The sequence below is a fragment of the Belonocnema kinseyi genome, chromosome 7 (genome assembly GCF_010883055.1).
Source record: "Belonocnema kinseyi isolate 2016_QV_RU_SX_M_011 chromosome 7, B_treatae_v1, whole genome shotgun sequence".
Taxonomy (NCBI): Eukaryota; Metazoa; Arthropoda; class Insecta; order Hymenoptera; family Cynipidae; genus Belonocnema; species Belonocnema kinseyi.
The window spans coordinates 91,898,500-91,914,366 of record NC_046663.1 but is presented as its reverse complement, the minus strand read 5'-3'; the positions used below and the strand labels follow the sequence as shown (position 1 = coordinate 91,914,366).

At 31.2% G+C, this 15,867-nt stretch overlaps 1 protein-coding gene across 4 annotated transcripts in view; it reads left to right on the top strand.

Annotated features, from left to right (window-relative positions):
* Nucleotides 1-722: 722 nt before the first annotated feature.
* LOC117177219 (PDZ domain-containing protein GIPC3) overlaps nucleotides 723-15,867 on the top strand; it is a 30,993-nt gene continuing 15,848 nt past the window's right edge. For 2 of the 4 annotated variants that reach the window (XM_033367771.1, XM_033367768.1), the window contains exon 1: nucleotides 723-926. The gene's annotated coding sequence lies outside the window, so the exon portion shown is untranslated. Of the gene's footprint in view, nucleotides 1,287-15,867 lie in introns of all 4 variants that reach the window. The other 2 variants (XM_033367769.1, XM_033367770.1) reach the window with 2 other exon arrangements.

Sequence of the window (15,867 nt, the reverse complement as noted above, 5' to 3'; positions counted from 1 at the left end):
GATGCATTTATTTAAAAAGTTATATTTTTTGGTCCATAATTGAACTGTTTTGTTGAAAAATTGGTGGCGACCCATTGTTGACGCTGACACACACTGGCACATGGTTGTCACACACTGACACAAGGCTGTGTAACTGCCTTGAGAGAGAGGGGGTGGGGGTAAATCAATCGTGACAAACAGCACGAGGATCGCATTCTCAGCCCATTAGTTGCATCAGGTTGCGTTATGCGTCAAAATCCAACAGAAATCGTTCAAATGGTCCTGACTGTTTACGTTCGGAGTTCCTGGAATTGCATCCCATGCCCCTGCGGGCCATTTCCGAAACCGTACACAAATCCAGGTTCCACAGTATGTTGAAAATGTTACTTGATTCAAATGCTGGTCTTTGAATATTAATCATCAGGGAAAAGTCAGGGAAATTTGAAAATTAAGTTTTTCGCCAACCTGAAGCTTGAATTTAAAAACTGTAATGCTTGGGGCAAATTTTCGGAAGTCAAAAAATGACTCGACTTATGTTCTTGCTTTTCTAGCGGTTACCCTGAAAAAAGTGTTGTGACTAGAGCAACAAAACATTTTATTCAAATTTTTGTATTCTCTACAAAAGGAAGGGAAGGTATGAATTAATAAGGTCAATCTTTTTAGGAAAATGTACCACACTACGCCATTGGCTAGGGGGGGTCGGACTCATTGTCTGCGGAAGACCAACACAGACACAGTCCGACCGCGCGATTCAATGGGTTATGATGATATGTAATCGCTCTCGCCTGTAACCGCAAGCTACGGGTGTTTGTATTTCGGTTAACACTTTTAAAATCTATACCAAGCACTATTTAATTAATCCATTTAAGTCAGTCAAATGAAACTACTTTCTATAGTGTTCTTAGAAACAGTATAAGTGCAGTTGGCCCCGTGAACTGATTAAACCGGTGTGTATTTTTCATTCCTATCATATCTACATCCTACTTGTGCAGGGCAACGACAAACTATCGTTTAAATGACAGCCGACTTTAAAACTTCGCGATTTAAACTAAAATTCTCTGTAAAACCTCGTTTTTAATCGCACTCAGATTTAATTAAATGAAAAGGAATTGACATTATCGTGGCAATAAAATACCGCGATAAGTCACTGGTGTGATAAAAACTTGAGTTCATGCGCAGTTGGTATCGTGAACTATATGTGTGAAAAAAGTGTAATTTGTCTTACAAATTCGTAATATAATCAAGATTATTACAAGTGGATAATTTCTTCAGGTCTCGAGTGAGAACAAGATTTCGAATAGGTAGAGGTTGGCTATATACAGTTATACACAGGTTACAGGTGATAGTATTGTTCCCAACGAGTGACGTGTTACATTCTGCGTCCTCAACCGGTTGCACTCAACCAGTGAAAGAATTACTCTAAAATGTCCGAGAAATGTTACTATATATATTCTTGACAAGCTTTCGTCACGTGCTTTATGTAACTTATTGACTATGTACAATTTTGAAAGTTCTAGTGATTACGGAGCATTTTGTAAAAATGTGTAACTCTAAATAAAGTCTAAATAGTTATTTCCAGTTTGAATATTTCATGTAAATTTCATATGTAAATTCACAGTAAACTCGAATGTTTAAAATAAAAGAGCCACTTTATTAGCTAGAATGTTGAATTTAAATTAATATTGATTAAATCAGTATATTATTACAAAGCGGAGACAATTCGAAAGTCAATTTTCTTCTTTACATCGTTCGGACTCTGAGCATGCGACTTTTTTCGACTTGTTTCTTTTACTCTTTTGAACAAAAATTCACATTTTTTTACTGACTTTCCATTGATAATCAACATTTTCTTAAGAAAAAAATTGACATTGAAAAATAAAACAAATTTTACTTTTTTAGAAAAAGGCATATTTTTGCATTTTATCTTTTGAAAAAAGTAGGGTTTTTCCTTTGAGATTTTTGAGGTTAAAAAGTGAGATTTTTATTTTTAATTGATCTTCTAATATTGATAAAAAAATGTTATCCAATATAGTTATGATAGGGGTTTTCACTTGCTTTTCATTAATCAATAAACATTTTTGAAAAAATAAATATTTCACAAGTTTGAACGCGCCTGGGGCGCGCGACGGTTGAATCTCGCGCTTCGCGCTCGAACATGATTACACCTCGCGCTTCGCGCTCGGATATTTATTCTTAGCATTTGGAATGCTTGAAAAAAACTTTATCAAAAAGATCTCTTTTAGATGGCAGTATTTATATGCGTCTTCATATTCTGAATTGTCTACTTAATTAAGTATAGTCAAAGATTAAGTTTCTCAAAGCTCTGTATGCTTTGAGGTACACATTCTCATCGTGACACTCGCGCTGCGCGCCGATTTCCAAAAGATATTTGTAAACAGGCTTTGTTGGATTTTTTTCTCGTAACTTTCGTCGTTTTTCCACACATTTTTTTTTATTTTATTTTTTTCAAAGTTATTTTTCACGAATAAAACAAAAAGTAGGCGTCCTATCAAGAGGTGATTCTTAACGAATTTGTATAGATCTTTTTTGGGATAACCAGTTTTGTTAATTCATCTTTTTTCGTATCCTACACAGTTTGTCCACAAAATGGAAATGTTTATTTTCCATTATTTTTTGTGCAATCATAATTTGAATTTTCGATTTTTGAAGAAAATCCAAAAAATTGTTATGATAATCTTTTAGAGCTTTCAAAAATAAATGTTTTTTTTCTCTTGACTTTTTTTCGTATCGTACGTTTTTCGGCTTCAAATTTTGATTTTCGGTTGATTAAAAAAATTTTGAAAACGCTATAACTCTGAGAATTTTCATTTTATCGAAAAAACTTATTAGGATAAATTGTTTGTTCTTTTTAATACTATAAATATCCGTACATAGAATTTTAAAATTCAGAAAAAAGTGGTCTCAAAAATATTCAAAATGCGCTCACTTTTTGAATTTTTATCAAAAATGGCTGGTTCACGAACTCATCCTTTCTTCTAGGACCTAAAAAAAGTGTGCCAAAGATGAATTTGATTCTTTAATTTTTTCGAGAGGTATCGTGTTTACGGACGGACGGCCGGACGGACAGACAGACAGCCGCCATCGTGAAAACCTGATTTTCGGATTCAGGGGGTCTCGAAACGTTTTGATCCATTGAAAAAGCGTGATGTCAAATTTCCGACAATTCTTATACTTTCTCAATCATCAATTATGAGAATGTAAAAAGTTCAATTTATATTTGACTTTCATTTTTGAAGGCCGAATATTTATTTTTTCAAAAATACTACGTGGATATCATAACACTGAAAATTTATCTTTTCTGGCTGAAGATTTAAATACTTTGTTCAAAATATTATATATATTTCGACATCAAGTCTTGAGCATTTAAAATTCAATATAATTATGATCATTTTAATTAAAAGCATTTATTCTCCTATGGCTCCTTTATTTTCGTGAAAACCAATCTTATTTCCCCATTCGAGAGTATTGTGAGCTATGAAGTCTGAATTATTAAAAAATTAATAATCTTATGATATTGAAATTATGCTGTCTCAAAAACGGTTTTAACTTTAAAGTTTATTTTGCTTGTGCAAAGAGTATTTGCGACATTTTGTTTACTTCTTTTGAAATTCCATGCGACTTTCTTTGTAATTTTATGTGACTAATGCGACTTTTCTTAAGCCTTCTAGTCGATCCGAGCACATTTTTTTATTATATTCTAGATTTTCCAAGTGTTATTCAAAAGGCTGTTCTAAAGATGGCAAATGTAGATCTTTATCAAAAGGTTTCATGAAAAAGTATAGCAGAACGTTTTGATTATGTATTATATGATACATTAAAATAGAAAGGAAATTTCAGAGCAATAAATATTCCGAGTTCTCTGATTGGTGCATCTGTTAAGATATCTGAAGTATCTAAACTCAATACGATGAAGTTACTGATAAGACGATTTCGTCTTCATATAAGATTATTTCATTTTTTCTGACTAAACGGGCATAACTGCCGATAAGAGTGGCATGTTTCCTCTAACTTATCCCGTTCTCATTTTATTACATCCAAGCTCAATATATATGTGCATTTCTTTATCAAATTGTAAAAAAATTAAAATTAGTCGAAAATTGTATCTCAAGAAGAATGTTGCATACTAGGAAAAGCGTTTGGTTTGGACAGCCCAATCTTTGGTTGCTACAAATTTTTGTTTCTTATATAATCTGTGGCAACTATATCTTTTTATTCTCGCAACCAAACAATTTTCCTTTTTCTTCTTTACGTTTATTTTCTACAAATGCAATACACATTTCTTTATTTGTCTGAAATAAAAAAATGCTTCATCCATAAATGAAAAATTAAATAATATAAATTTGTAAATTTATTCGCAGTATTTATTATCACTTTTTGAAGGAATGTTCGTGAAAGTAAATGCTTCTCTAGAGAAAGTACAATTTACGGTAGTTGGATTGAATTTAATTCACATGGGGACGAGATGAGTAATTGTGTCTCGTTTTCCAGGAAAATGTTAAATTGCCAATGAAGAGATTAGTTGAATTGGTCTTTTAATTATCATAAAGCAACTGATTATTCTTGTAACACTAATAATTAGATGACGGTATTCAGTGATCTGTAAAACGAAATGAAAACCATACAGGTGGATTGATTTTTCTCAGTATCTGTATAATAATATCACGTATTACAAAATATAATAATATAATAGTGAAGTAATCAGTATTGCCAGTTTAATGGTGTCAAATTAGCTTCGTTTTGAATTTTAATAATAAATCTGACAAATATTTATGCTTATGCCCTCAAATTGTCAACTGGATCAATTAAATTGAGTAATTCGGTCAGTGAATCTCTTGTTTCGCATCATGTCCTTTTTTCGATAAAATTGTATTTAATAATCTATTTCTCCGATCTTAATATCTTATTGTTATATTAATTATAGTTTAGAAAAAAAAAAACATCAAAAGTCAATTTTAGACCAATATTGTAGTCCGCTATGCTATGGTATTAAAATTTGGAAAAACCTATTAAAAATAATCCGCTAGCAAAAAACTTACTGAAAGTTCATTGAATACTTATTGATTATTCAGTCGAATATCGTAAGATAATTAATTAACACTTATTTGATTAGTTAAATTTGACAGAAATACCGACTGAATTTTACTGTTAATTATTTAGATTAAATTAAAATTCAGTGAGTAAACTTTTGTATAAATTTTGAGTCATTATTGATTACAATGGTATTGGATGATGGATATGTTTTGTCAATTTTGTCATGTTTGGCAAGAGATTTCACTGAATGAACTACTGTCATAACTAATAAGAAATCTTTATAGTGAAAAAACTCTTGTGCAATATTGTCTGTTTTTCGATCGCTCGTTCTCTTAATTTACAAAGTCTGATTATGTAAATCTTAAAAATTAAAATTTAAACTCCATGAATAATTTTTTTTTAAATCTGCCCACTACGCGGACACATTCTTATTACGCGCTGGGCGCGCGGCCCGCGAGTTTGAGCGCGCCTCGGGCGCGCAACTGTTGGTTCTCGCGCTTCGCGCTCGATTATGTATTTACCTCGCGCTACGCATTCGGTCTTTATATTTTCGCCCATTCTTGCGCAAACATTTTAAAATTAAGACTCAAAACATCCACCACTGTAATCTTGTAATTGTGAATTCTCTTTCGTTAAAAGAGAGTTTGAGCGCACCTACGGCACGCGACTGATGGCAATCGCACTCCGCACTTGGTCTTTGCGTTTCTTCCACATTCGGGCACAGACCTTTTAAAATCAAAGGTGAATGGACCGACAACTGTAATTTTGTGATTTTGAACTCTCTTTTATTAAAGCTCTTTTGGCTTTTCGATAAATGGGAAACATTCTCATCACGTATCTCGTGCTTCGCACTCGATTTTATCCAACATGTAAACTTTTCTACATTATACACAACACTTTTATATCAATTATATTACATTTTTTATGTAACTCTGCCTGGGATTACTTATTAAAAAATTGCAAAATAAAAACGAAATTGTATTTATCATGATTATTTTTGTATTTTTTTCTTATTTTGCTTTAAATTGTATTCTAAGCTGCTCTGAAACATCCATCATTTCAATAAATGTAAATAATTACAATTCATAATATGCATAAAAATTGAATCATACTAATTCTTATTTCCTTGTTTTTATAATTTTTTATTTTTAATGTTGTTTTTTACGATTGAATAAAAACAACTGCGCATTTGCATTGGGTCTAATATAGGAACCTATACAGTGTCCTATATAGGAGCCTATGTCCTCTTTCGTCTTTTCTGTGCTTTTTCCAAAAAGTTCATTTTTGCATTTTTTATCTTATGTTTTACGATTAAAGGAAGATCTACTCGTCCAATCAAAAAATGATTAATAATAAATTTATAGATCTTTTTAGACGAACAACTAGCAAAAATTATAGCTCTTTTTTGGATGAACAATTTTTGTCTCATTTTTTTTCGTAGCTTATATCGAAAAGTGATTCATGATAAATTCGTAGTTCTTTCCAGGGCGCGCAATTTGAGCTTTTTCATTTTTTTCGTATCTTGCATAGTTTGACCAAAAAATGGAATTTTTGAATTTTTGATTATTTTTGGCACGATCAAATTTGGAATGTTCAACTTTTCGAATAAATTAAAAAAGTTGTTATCGTAGTCCTGTAGGGATTTCAAAAAGCAAAGTTTTTCTTCTCTTGGCTTTTTTTCATATCATGCGTTGTTTGGGTTAAAATGTTCATTTCTGTTTGTTTTTTTTTGGATTTTGAAAATGCTCTAACTCTGATAATTTTATTTTTATAGAAAAAAGACATCGGGATAAATTGTTTGAGATTCTGAGTACTATGAACAACCGTACATAGAATTTTTAAATCTTCCAAAAATGTGGTTTCAAAATTTTTTTGTACGATCAAATTGGGAATTTTCAACTTTTCGACCAAATTAAAAAAAAGGTTATCATGATGTTGTAGGGATTTCGAAAAGCAACGTTTTTCTTTTCTTGACTTTTTTTCGTATCATGCGTAATTTACTCTGGTAATTTTTAATTTTTCAAAAAAAGTCATTGATACAAATTGTTCAACTTTTTGAATACTATAAATAACCGTACAGAGAATTTTGGAATTTTCAAAAAAGTGGTCTACAAAATATTCAAAATGTGCCCACTTTTTGAGTTTTCATCCAAAATGGCTGGCTAACGAACTTGACCTTTAGTTTAGGATATTAAACGAGTGTGCCAAAGGGCAATCTAATAGATTAATTTTTTCGAAAGTTATCGTGTTCACAGACAGACAGACAGACATACAGACACATACGTAAAAACCTGTATTTCGGTTTCAGAGGGTCTCAAAAGTGGACATTTGACAAAAACTGGGGGGGGGGGGTCAAATTTTACACAAATCTAATACCTTCTTTGATGAGAATGTAAAAAGAAAACAGGAACCAATGGTACAGAAAGTTACTTTTTGGAAAATTGTATTCTTTCAAAAAACTTTTCGATAGATTTGTCTAAAAGCCTCTTATTTTTTAAATCAGATATGCAGAAATAAATGTTTTTTACATGAACAGGATATTTGGGGGGGGGGGGGGGTAACAGTCCTGATTATTCAATCAATGGAATCTACATTTCCGGAAAATAAAAAACACGGGATGATTTTTGTTTAAAATGTTAGGGCTGACAATTAAGTCATAATAAATTTGGGAAACATGTACTAGCTGGCTAAGTTGTTAAAACAACCCTTAAAATTAATTTAAAGACTTGATTTCATTTCTGAGCCTAATATTAATTTCAAGAATTCTCCTGTGATTGTGGAAGCTAGGAACAGGACGTCCAGCGACCTTGAAAACTTTAAAAATCTGAAATTCTCCTGGAATTTTTTTAAAGCTTGAAAAACTGGAAAGATCCTTAAATTTTTCACGAGAACCTTGAATTTGAATATTTCTCTTTTTTATAAAACAGTCATTTTATTGAAATGCGAAGGCTAATTTAAATCTTAGAATAAATCTATTGAAAAAGTTTTTTTATTGATCAAGGTATGCTTAAACAACCCTTAAAATAAATTCATCGATTTTCTCGATTAGTATGTTTCTTCACCTTTATTGTGAAAAAAATCTTAACCCGAATAGTTAAAAAACAACAAAAATCGCCCATCATTTTTGTTGCTAGGAAATGTCGATTTCCTTGCTTGAATCTTTAAATGATGCGGGAAAAACCCTTAAAGTGAATTAAAACACTTCCCTTTGTGTTTCTCATAGTTATTGTGAATTGATTTCCGACTTCCGATTGCCGCATTGTTGCTTCTTATAGGAACTGTGGATTCATGTGTTTGGCTCTTCAAAAGGGTTGTTGAAAAAACGTTAAAATAAACTCAACGATTTTCTCTGCTAGGGGATGTTTCCCAAATTTATTTAAAAATGATTTTTAATTTTAATAGTTGAATTAAAAAATCTTAAGGGATGTTATATCCGCTCTTACAATAAATTCAAACACATTCTCTGGTAGGGGACGCTTCTTGCAGCTAGTTTGAAGTGATTCCCGCTCTAATAGGTTAATCGAAAAATCTCTTGTGATTTTGGGTGTTAGGAAAATTCAATTTCCTTCGCTTAATCTTTAAGGGCTTTAAGGGGTGATAAAATAACCCATGAAATGAATTTATACACATTTTCTTTTAGGGGATTTTCCTCACATGTATTCTGGAGTGATTTCCATCCCTAATAATTTAATCAATAAACATTCCCGTTGTATTGGTTTGTAGGAAATATCGATTTCCATCCTTGAATGCTTGGGGGATGTCAGAAAAACAATCAAAGATCCTGTATACAAAATAAATTGAATCTGGCAAGTTAATAGGTATAAAACGTTTTTTTTAGTAGCTCTGATCTGCAAAATATAAGGCATTTAGGTAAATCTCACAAAATCGTTTCTGAGAAGGATAACATTTTAATAGACGAATTCGTCTACTAAAATACCTATAAAAATTTTAAGTTTTGCAGTTATTTGAGTAAAATAGGTCAATTTTTAAAATAATTTTATTCGATCGATAATTGGAAAAATTAACTAATATGAAGAAAACATTTATGAACAAATTGCCGTTAACAAATTTGAGAAATAATATAAATCTTTGCTTAAAATTACACAAATTTACAATTGTACAACTGTATTGTCTTCATTTATAATGAATATATTCAAGCGATTCAGACTCCAAACTGTAACGCAAAGGCATTATAATTATTTACAATCTCCAGGAAACCCAGTGGGCACAAAATTTGGCGACGTATTTACGACATCGTTACGATATCTTTACGACATCCTGTATCCATGTCGTTTCGGCGTCTTTGCGATATCGTAAAGACATCGTCAGATCATACGACTTATTTACGATATCGTAAAGAGACCTTTACGACATGGACATAGGATGTCGTTAAGTTGTCGTGAAGATGTCGTAACTGTGTCGTAAAGACGTCGCCAAACTTTGTGCCCACTGGGAAGATGTGATTCGCTTTTTTCGTGAATAATCGCTATATTTTCGGTCTTTTTTTTTGTTGGAAAGTAAGTGTTAGAAACACGAAGGAATAATAAGGGGAACCAACTGTCAGTGGGAAGCCTTTCGAAACTGGCAATAGAAACATTACCGTAAGTGGTAGGCACAATGCAGGAAGATCTTAAATTTCCATGCGCAGGTGCGCAGTTGTCCTTTTCCTATACATGGAATAGTGTGCGAGTGAGAAAGTTTGTCAAATTGACGCGATATTAGGCAACTAGAACAGTGGTCGGCTAACTTTTTGCTCAGTTTTCAGGTATGGTCAGGCCCTCAGTGTGAGTGAGCTTACTCCAGCAGGGGTCTTTTGTTTACAGCTATGTCAAAGTAAGGAAGTTTAAAAACTTTTAATTTTTCAGCTAGCGATTGGAAAATAGCATAATCAGCATTTATGAATTTTTTCAATTCCAATGATATATTACTTGCCCACAAAAGTTAAATATTTGTTGGAGTTTAAACTTCAGCTTAATATTGAATTTAATACTAAATACTACTCAAATTTTCAACCTTTATAGACAAATCACATATCTTTGGAATCAGAAAAATACATAGATTCCAAATATATTACTTTCAAATCACTGATAGCAAAATTAAGAATTTTTTAATCTCAAATTTTTTTCCATTTTCCAACAAAGGACCCGTGAAAAAAGGGATGGTCTGCCGAAGCTCGCAGGTACCTGACCAGAAAGTAGGTCGTTGGTCAGCCCGGTCAGGGTAGCCTGACTTGATCAGTAGCATGCCGACCATTGAACTAGATCGATTATATTTTTAATTATACAGGTTTTTTTAAGATAAAAATGTTTGGAAGTGTTAGAAAAAACAGTATTCTTCATTTCAACGTACGATTTCAAAAATAATAAAGTACTACAATTTCAAGATTTCATGAGCAAACGATTTCATTATAGTCTACAATCTACATACTTACCACTTTTATAATGCACTCTTTTTACTTTACAACCCTTAACGCTGAAGTCCTTTACTTAACCAGATCAATAGACACTTTCATAGTTTAAATAATTATAACTTGAAATTGAAAAAAATTTTCCACCTGTATCAAAACAAATGACAATAACCTCTCTCCTTACGTCAATTTGACAAACTGTCTCACTCGCACACTTTTCCATGTATACGAAGAGGACAACTGCGAACCTGCTCACTAAAATTTAAGATTTGCCTGCAATGTGCCCACCCCTTACGGTAATATTTCTATTGCCAAGTGGCGAAACGGAGTTAGATCTCCTTATTATTCCTTCGTCGGTAGAAATCAGCGAGAGCTTTTTTCTGACGATCAGAATAGTAATTTCTGGTAACAGTTCAGAAGCGCGGGTCAAAGAAAGATACCAGCGGACGGCAGCAAAAAAGGCAGTCCCACTGCTTTCTGCGACACTTGCTTTCCAAACAAAAAAAAATGACTACAAATATTGCAATTTTCAAGTAAAAAACACAATCACATCCTTCCGGGAGGTTGTTAATTATTACAAAACTTATCTGTTACAGTTTTACGTTTGAATAACTTTAATATCTTTAATAGAACTGCAGATAGTATAGTTGTACATTTTTATAATTTTAAGCAACAGTTTTTCTTATTTCTCAATTAGTTCTCAATTTGTCAATTTGTGATCGTCTAAAATCGATCATTTTTTAATCTTCGAGTATATAAAATATTCTTTCAATTTCTACAAGAAATTTATTATTAGAGTTAAATTTGTATCGTTCCAGAGTAATTTTAATACTTAAAAACCATTAAAACTAACTGTTCAGATTAGAAAATAATATTCATTCTGAATTCAGACTTTTTCTATCTATTTTTTTCTATATTTAACTTTTAACGTGTTTTATCCCAGATGTTATTGTCTAGAAATCACTGATTATTCCACAGTGATTTAATGTTGTTTATGTACTATCGTGAAATATTATATTCTTTCATCAAATTAAAAAATTGTCTATTGAAATAACGCTTCTTTTCTGGAGAGCTGAAAACTGGAAACGTGAACGTCCCACACGTCTCCATTCGACTTTGTATATGGAAATTCTAACGGGTACAACGTTCCGCGTAAGAACAAATTCTCAGACTCTGGAATTGTGATTCGTTATATTAAACACTTACCTTACATTTACACTCGTAAAAATATTTAGTTGAGTCAACACAATTTTTGTTCCTTGTTCCTTCAATTTTTTGTAATTAACCAAAATATTTTGTGGAAGCAAGAAAATTGATTTTCTGGGTGTACAGGGTGGCCACTGAACGAAAAACCGGGAACTAGTCTGCAATTTTGAACATCAAGAAAAAGCCGGGAATTTTTTTTAAAACAGGAGATTTTACAAATTTGTTTTTACTTTTGCAATGAATATGATCTCGCTTGTTGAAAAAAAATTGGTTTCATATTTAATATAGTAATTACGTAGCTAACCTAAATTTACATAATTATTTACCAATAATTAGCATAATAATTTTACTTCGTGCGCAGGTGCGCAGTTGTCCTCTTCGTATACATGAAAAAGTGTGCAAGTGAGAAAGTTTGTCAAATTGACGTAAGTTAGAGAGGTTATGTTCGTTTGTTTTGATATAGGTGGCCAAATTATTTCAATTTCAAGTTATAATTATTTAAATTATGAAAGTGTCTATTGATCTGATTGAGTGAAGGACTTCGGCGTTAAGACTTGTAAAGTTAAAAGAGTGCATTATAAAAGTGGTAAGTATGTAGACTATAATGAATTTGTTTGCTCATGAAATCTTGAAATTGTAGTACATTATTATTTTTGAAATCGTACGTTGGAATGAAGAATACTGTTTTTTCTAATATTTCCGAACATTTTTTATCCTTAAAAAACTTGTATAATTGAAAGTATAATCGATCTAGTTGCCTGAGATTGCGTCAATTTAACAAATATTCTCACTCGCACACTTTTCCATGTATAGGAAGAGGACAATTGCGCACCTGCGCACGAAAATTTAAGATCTTCCTGCAATGTGTCTACCACTTACGATAATGTTTCTATTGCCAGTCTCGAAGGGCTTCCCACTGGCAGTTGGGTCTCCTTATTATTCCTTCGTGGGGATACTCTAATTGTTTCGCAAATAAATTGGAAAAGTTGAAAAACAGCTTTCCGAGAAAAAATTATTTGAAGTTGGAGTATGTTATGAGGTCACGTGTTATATATTTTTCTTCAGAAATAAAATTTCAGTCATTTCGGGGACATAAAAGTATAATGTTACCAAAAAAAATAGAGATTGTAAATCTATATTTTATACAGATTCCTAAATCTATATTTTAGATCCTGGATCTAATTCTCGATTTTCGCTAAAATGCGAACTGAATTAATAGAAGCCTATAAGAAAATCCAACTTTTTTCGCTGTGAGCTATTTTTACATTCTCATCCTAATGAGAAGCTATTGTTTTTATGTGAAAAATGACTATCGCGGATTCCATCAAATGTCGACGTTTTGAGACCCCCTGGGCCAGAAAAAAATATTTTTTACGTCGGTGTCTGTCTGTCGACGGTGTCGTTGTTGTCGCTGTTGTTGTTGTTGTTGTAGTCGCTGTATTCTGTGAACAAGGTAACATTTAAAGGAATTATTCAATTGGATTCCCCTTTGGTACACTTTATAAGGATATCAAAAGAAAGGACAAGTTCCTTATCCAACATTTTTCGAAGAAATTTAAAAAAGTTAGAGCATTTTGATAATTTTTGATACCACTTTTTTGGATAATTTAACATTCTTTCGACAGCTATTTATAGCAGACAAAAATACGAATCATTTATCCCATTACTTTGTTTTGATAAAATAAAAATGACAAAAAATGTAGCATTTTCAAACCCAAACGAAAATTAAGATTTGCAGCCCCAAAAAGCGTGATAAAATGAATGAAAAATCAATAAATCCATTTTGTGAAAAACAAAAAAAGAGATAAATTGAAAAAATTGGGCACCTAAAAAAGAATAGAATATGTTTCAGGAGTTACCTTTTGTAGGATAAGTAGTTTTGTTTTATTTTTCAAAAACAACATTGAAAAAATAATAATATTTGAGTACAACGATATAAGCTACGAAAATAAGTGAGACAAAATTTATTCAACCAAAAAATATTTACAAATTTTTTACGAATATTTTTTTGATAGGAAGCGTCGTTTTTTTAAATCGTTATAAACAAGATAAAAATAAGAAAATTATAAAAACAAGGAAATAAGAATAAGACTGTTTAAATTTCCATGCATATTATGAATTGTAATGATCTAAATTTATTAAAATGATTCATGTTTCAGCGCAGTTAAGAATAAAATTTAACGCAAAACAAGAAACAAATATTACAGTAATCACGATAAATAGAATTTGTACTTTATTTTTCAAAATCTAAATACCAAATACCAGGCAGAGCTACGTACAAAGTTTATTATATTTTATATGAAAGTGTGGAGCATAATGTAGAAAATTTGGAATTTTTTGGAAAATCGAGTGCGAAGCACGAGATACGTGATGAGAATGTGTTCGTTAAAGCCGAAAGAGCTTTAACAAAAGAGAGTTCACAATCGAGAAATTTTAGTTTTCGATTCATTGATCTTTAACTTTGAAAGGTATGTGCATGAATGTAGGAGAAATGGTAAGACCGAGCGCGAATATGCGAATGCACAAATATGAAAAAAATTCAAAGTCCGAGCGCGTAGCGCGAGGTTAATTCAAAATCAAGCGCGAAGCGGCAGATTTTTTTACTTTCTCATCCTAACGAGAAGGTATTGATTTTATGTAAAATTTCATTTTGTTGGTTTCCTTCAAATCGCCACGTTTTGAGATCCCCTGAGTCATAAAAAAAAATTTTTAGTAGTCTGCATTCTGTAGGCAGGATAACTTTCAAAAAATTGATCAGATTGGATTCTGCTTTGGCACACTTTTTTAAAGCTTAAAAAGAAAGAGCGAGTTCGTAAACCAGCTATTTTAGATGAAAATTCAAAAAGTGAGCGCATTTTCATAATGTTTGCAACCACATTTTTTCAAGATTTAAAAATTCTACGTACGGTTATTCGTAGTACTCACAAACTCAAACAATTTATCGTAATGACTGTTTTATATAAAAAGAAAATTATCAGAGTTAGAGCATTTTTAAAATCCCCCCCAACAAACTAAACTGAACATTTTAAGCCAAACAACGCATGATATGAAAAAAAGTCAAGAGAAGAAAAACGTTGATTTTTGAAAGCCCTAAAAGATTATTATAACAACTTTTTCAATTTGATCGAAAAGTTGAAAATTCAAAATTTGATCGTACCAAAAATAATGAAAAATTCAAAAATTCCATTTTTTTGTCAAACTTTGCGAGATACGAAAAAAATTAATGACCTAAATTTGCGCGCCCTGGAAAGATCTAAACATTTTTTATGAATCACTTTTCGATAGGACGCGTAGTTTTTGTTTTTAGTCATAAAAAAAGACATTAAAACAAAACAACAAAATTTGTTTGACTAACGAAACAAGCTACGAAAAAATTAGACAAAACTTGTTTGTCCAAGAAAGAGTAACAAATTTTTAATAATTATTTTGTATATGATGCGCAGTTTTTGTTTTATATGTAAAAAACAATTTAAAAAAATAATTTTTTGACAAACGACACAAGCTATGAAAAAATAGACAAAAATTACGCTTCCAAAAAATACCGGAAACCCATTGAAATTGTTACTTAATAATTTTTGATAGGGCACGTAGTTTTTGCTTTAGTCGTAAAGATATGATTCAAAATAAAAAAATTAAATTAAAAAAAAACAACACAAGGTACGAACTAACATTAATAGACAAAAGTTATTCGCATTAAAAGACCTATAAATTTATTATTAATCATTTTTAGATAGGACAAGTAAATTTTCTTTCAGTGGTAAAAAATTAAATAAAAAATTAAATTTTTGGAAAAAGGACAAAAAAGACGAAAGAGGACATAGGACCCTATTAGTAGCGTCAATGAAGCATTTTAGTTGGAAGTCCGCAAGAATAGCTCCGATTTTGATCATTTATTTTTTTATATATTTTTTATATTATTTAAAATCAGAAACTTTTTGGAGGGGACAAACGAGTATTTCTATTGTTTAAACAATTGTAATGATATTTAAGTGTAAACATTTTTTTATACGATATTCATCAAAAACTTTAAAAAAAGAACAGATATTTATATTTTTTATTCATATTGCAGTCATAAATAGCTAAAAATTGAATCAAAATACATAAAAATTTTTTCGAATAATTACTTATCATTTTTTATATAATAGTGCAGTGACATAAAATTAATATACATAACACAATTAGAAATGTCTTTATTTATTTATTTAGTATTTAAACAATTTATG